We start from the raw sequence: 5,409 nt of genomic DNA on the forward strand, positions 1-5,409 counted from the left end.
ATGATATTAGAGCAGCATAAGCATAAGATTGTAAAGATTGTGTTGTGCATGCTTCTTTTGGTGCTGGGCCTGCTGTCTCCCATGGGCCCTCTTGGTGGTGTGTGTGCAAGGGCAGGCCCGACCTTCCTACTCGAGGATAGTGAATTCTATTTTCTACCATCCTAGTATTTATAGTCTTGTGTATCTACCTGATGCCTCTAGTATTTAAATTGGGGTTTAATTTAACATATATATATATATATATACAGTCAAGCCCAAAATTATTCATACCCCTGGCAAATTTTGACTTAAACTTACTTTTATTCAACCAGCAAGTTTGTTTTTTTTTGACCGGAAATGACACAGGCTTCTCCCAAAAGATAATAAGACAATGTACAAGAGGCATCATTGTGGAAAAAAATATTTCTCAGCTTTTATTTGCATTTGAACAAAAAGTGGCATGTCCAAAATTATTCATACCCTTTGCAAACTGTCACAGTCTATGGGAAAATCCAAAGTTCTATACCATTCCAAATAGTCCAGGCTGTTCTAAAGCATCCTAATTACCCTGATTTATTGGGAACAGCTGTTTTAATCAACTCAACAGGTGAAAAACAGCAGCTCTCTGCAGTTGGTTTGTGGACAGTCATGGCTAAGACAAAGGAGCTCACTGAGGACCTGCGGCTGCGCATTGTGGCTGCTCACAAGTCAGGACAGGACTATAAGACCAATCTAACTGTTTTCAAGTTCCAGTGGCTACAGTGCAAAGTATTATTAAAAAATACAAGATGTTCCGCACTGTCGAAAATCTCAGAGGACGTGGTCGGAAGCCAAAACTGACACCTGTGCTGGCCAGGAGGATAGTGAGAGAGGTGAAAAAGAATCCAAGGACCACCACCAAGGCCATCCTGGTGAATCTGGGCTCTGCTGGTGGCAACGCCTCAAGGCAGACAGTCCAACGGACACTGCACACTGCTGGGTTCCACGGACACAGACCAAGGAGGATGCCACTTCTCCAGATAAGGCACACAAAAGCCCGCTTGACCTTTGCAAATGATCATCTGGACAAAGAAGAAGACTTCTGGTCTTCGGTTTTATGGTCAGATGAAACAAAAATTGAATTGTTTGGCCACAATGATGTATCCTTCATTTGGCGTAAAAAAGGAGAAGCCTTCAACCCTAAGAACACCATCCCCACTGTCAAACATGGTGGTGGGAACCTAATGCTTTGGGGGTGTTTTTCAGCCAATGGACCAGGGAACCTAATCACAGTAAACGGCACTATGAAAAAAGAGCAATACTTCAAGATTCTCAACAACATCAGGCAGTCTGCAGAGAAACTTGGCCTTGGGCACCAGTGGACATTTCAGCACAACAATGACCCAAAACACACAGCAAAAGTGGTGAAGAAATGCAGTTTTGCAGTGGCCCAGCCAGAGTCCCGACTTGAATCCAATTGAGAATCTGTGGAGGGAGCTAAAGATCAGGGTGATTGCAAGGAGACTCTCCCACCTGAAAGGGTTGGAGCTCATCGCTAAAGATGAATGGGCAAAAATACCAGTGGGGACATGCAAAAAGCTGGTCAGCATTTGCATTTGCAAGCGACAGAAAAACAAGCCCAAAGTCGCTTATAACAAGCAGACTTGGCAACACTGCTAGTGATGTGCGGTCTTCGGGGGGAAATTTACTCTTGTTTACTTCTGACCACATCCTTTGAATTACACGATTCTGTGTAGGTTAAAAGATTACAAGGACATTGTCATGCTGCAGTCCCCCGAATACAAACAAGCATCAATTGTATTTTTATTTATGATGTGTATTTTACCCTGGTAGATGGAGTTTGGAGGTATGGCTGCCTTTCTTTGTGGTGGAGGTATGCAGAGCTATGCCAGCTTCTCCTGGATATACAGGGTCAGGAAAAATCCCTTCCATAGTCCACTTGGTCCCATATCCTGTAGGACATCCCAGCTGGTCTGAAGATAATACACAAACAGAAGGAAAACTTTCAACTCAAATAGAATTACTAATTCTGTTATTTTGACATTACAGATACATGTAACCCTCTAACATCTGTAATGTTGCAGTAAAGCATGTTTTTTTTATTTCTTTTTTTTTTCCTCACCTGTCGCTTCATCATAAAATACAATGTTGTTTTTGATGGGCATGGTGGAGTGCCCAACAATCTTCTTACCAACTTTTCATTTTGGTCAATGTGGAGCTTGTGACCCATGTACAGGCACCGGGTTAAGGTTTCTGGGACCCTGTAGAAAATTGTAAAAACTCAATCATCCCTCATTGGTATGAATAAATTCTCAATATTTTTATGATGAAATGCACAGACGCTGCATATGATACCTGCTGCCCTGCTGCATGATAAGGGTGATGAATGGTCCATAGGACTTTCCCCACTCTGCCCTCAGAAGCTTTGACCCCTTTTGCCGCAAGATAGCCAGTCATCATTTTTCTTCCATACGAAGACCCAGTCTGAGGAAAGGATTTTATTTATGATGTTATTGAAATGAATTCATATGTGTTTAAATGTCCAAATACTGTGCATGTTGATCGATTACACATTACATAATCATGTGTCATAGTAGAAGACTAAGACCTATTGTACTTGCAAAGGGGAGAGCCAGTAAACACAGACTGTCTGTCTGTCTGTCTGTCTGTCTGTCTGTCTGTCTGTCTGTCTATCTATCTATTCAGTGCATCTTATACCAGAGTATTTCTGTGGAGGCTATGTGACAATAAAAACACTATGTTATGCCCTGGTTGCACAAATGTCAGTGGAAGACTTGTGTCTTTATTTGTAATTATTTGTCTCATACACGAAAATACAATAACACTGGGCACAAGTATGTTTACCTGCTCTTACTGCTTATTATGAGGAAAAAATCATGTTGAGATGTAAGACACCCCTTTATGTACACCGGCACCCCTTTAAGTTGCCTTACACTTTTGGTGACGACACATTGCACTTTCGCTCACTACTGGTTCTATCTACTGTCAATCAACAGGCTATAAGTCTATAAGAAAACCGGACCCTTGCCCCTCCCCCTGTATGTATAAACAATGGATGTTGCATTTGCATATGTCCTTATGATTATGATAATTACTTTTTTTAATGGCATAGGAGGCAACGATGTCGGCAACGATGCCGTAGCCCATGTGTCAGTGTTTATGTTCCAAAGTAAATAAACAGAACACTGTGAAGAATGTATCATCCTTTATTGCATAACCACTCAATCTTTCTGTGACAATGACTGACCTACCTAGTTTCGCCTTCCAGACGGCTGTCAGGGCAGAAATCCTTCGCACCCAGTCCCTGCTCAGAGCACCACCGCTGCACATTCCTCTCAGAAAAGCCTCGTAGGAGGCCAAAGTGGTCAGTCAGTGCTGCGGCTATGCTGCCACAGGACATCCCACTTGACCTCCTGGCTGTAATAAATTCAGAATATTCATTAGCCTCACGAACAACACTGGTCTAAGGATCAGATCAAGTGTTTTGGCGGCATACGGTGCCTTTCGGTTCATTAAAAAAAGACCTACGGCAAAATCTGAAATGAAAAATATCATTATTATCATGTTATCATAATTCCTAATTTCCATTCATGAGCACAGCACCTACAATCAGTTAATGAGTCGTTTCCCATTTTTTCAGTTTCTGGTTTTAAAACAAAAAACGGGATAGGAGACCTTTTCTGTTTTCCGTTTTCTGATTTTGAAGCCAAATATGGGAAACAAGTCGTTTTCTGTTTTTCATGTTTTAACTTCAAAACGGAAATCGAATGGACGCAAAGTACACAGACCTGCCTTTTCTCTGGGTCCGGAATAAAGAAATACACACTATTATTTCAAGTCTTTTGTCACTACATTTGGTAAGTACATGTAAAAAAAAAAAGAAAAGAAAATGTGCACTTTTTGATATAGTTGGTAACTTACAGTTGGAGTAAGTGTGGCACAAACTAGTCAGGTTCAGATTAATATAAACAGTTATTTCATGGATGTACTGTAAGTTTAGAGGGTTCTGATTATTTGTTTGTATGTGTTTATGTGGGTGAATAGGAAAGAAAGTGTAAAATTAAGCAAGAATTTCGGGGTACAGTGTCAATCATTGCTAGTGTTATTGTCAGTCAGCAGCACCTGTGGATCGTCAGTAGGTGTCAGTATTGCTACACGAGTGAATCAACAAGACAATCACATTTTTCAAAACTGATAGCTGACAACCGGAACAACCTCAAAATCCTATTCACAACAATTGACCATCTTATTAACCCTGTTTTTATGAAGTCTAGCAGTGAGTCGTCCATTTCTAAATGTGAAGATTTTGCAGATCACTTCAGAAGTAAAATAGATGATATTAGATCACTTTTATCCAAAGACCAGAATTTCAATTTTATCACTACAGAATCTTTGCTTTTACATGAGGAAACACTAGAGAAGTTTGTCCTGGTTGATGCTGAGATGCTTGGCAAAGTATGTTCCCAACTATAACCAGCAACCTGCATTTTAGATCCCATTATTAAAACATTTTATAGCTCTTTTAAGGATGAGTTACTTAACATTGTAAATTACTCTCTTCAGATGGGTGTTTTTCCTACAGCACTTAAGACTGCCACAGTGAAACCCCTTCTGAAGAGAAACAATTTAGATCCCTCCATACTTAATAATTACAGACCAGTATCCAATCTACCATTTTTAAGCAAAATTTTTGAGAAACTTGTTTTTAATCAGTTAAATGATTTTATGATAACCCGTAAAATCTATGAAATGTACCAATCAGGTTTTAGGACAAACCATAGTACTGAGACCGCACTAGTTAAAATTGTAAATGACCTCAGGTTAAATCTGGACAGGACAAAACCATCTATTTTAGTACTTCTTGATTTAAGTGCAGCCTTTGATGCAGTAGACCATTCAATTCTTTTAGACAGACTTCACAACCAGGTTGGAATCTCTGGTACTGTTTTTAACTGGTTTAAATCTTATCTCACTGACAGAACATTTTTCGTGAGTATGGAGGGATACTCATCAAAGAGCTACAAAATTATCTGTGGTGTCCCCCAAAGCTCAATTTTAGGTCCAACACTTTTTAACCTATACATGCTGCCACTTGGGAATGTCATGAGGAAGCACGGCATCAACTTCCACAGTTATGCTGATGACACACAGCTGTATATCGCCTTGTCTCCTGATGACCCAGGGCCAATCGATGCCCTTTTTAACTGTATTTTAGATATCAAGTCATGGATGGCAAAACATTTTCTTCAGCTCAACCAGGACAAATCCGAGGTCTTATTTATTGGTTCTGAAGCTGAGTTATTTTTGATTCAGCCCTCAGTTTTAACCCACACATCAGAAACATAACTAAGACAGCTTTTTATCATCTAAAAAACATTGCCAGAGTGAGACCGTTCCTTTCCAAAGCCA

At 40.1% G+C, this 5,409-nt stretch overlaps 1 long non-coding RNA gene across 3 annotated transcripts; it reads right to left on the minus strand.

Moving 5' to 3' along the window:
* Window positions 1-1,200: 1,200 nt before the first annotated feature.
* LOC141008089 (uncharacterized) lies at window positions 1,201-3,587 on the minus strand. 3 transcript variants are annotated; one of them, XR_012180052.1, is made up of 4 exons: window positions 3,252-3,587; window positions 2,335-2,463; window positions 2,102-2,240; window positions 1,201-1,952 (listed from the first exon to the last, which is right to left on the minus strand). It is a non-coding gene; the product is annotated as an uncharacterized lncRNA (long non-coding RNA). The 3 variants fall into 3 exon arrangements; XR_012180053.1 differs by having other exon boundaries at window positions 1,201-1,707; window positions 1,805-1,952; window positions 2,102-2,463; XR_012180051.1 differs by having other exon boundaries at window positions 2,102-2,463.
* Between the last annotated feature and the right edge of the window lie 1,822 nt (window positions 3,588-5,409).

The sequence above is a fragment of the Pagrus major genome, chromosome 14 (genome assembly GCF_040436345.1).
Source record: "Pagrus major chromosome 14, Pma_NU_1.0".
NCBI lineage: Eukaryota > Metazoa > Chordata > Actinopteri > Spariformes > Sparidae > Pagrus > Pagrus major.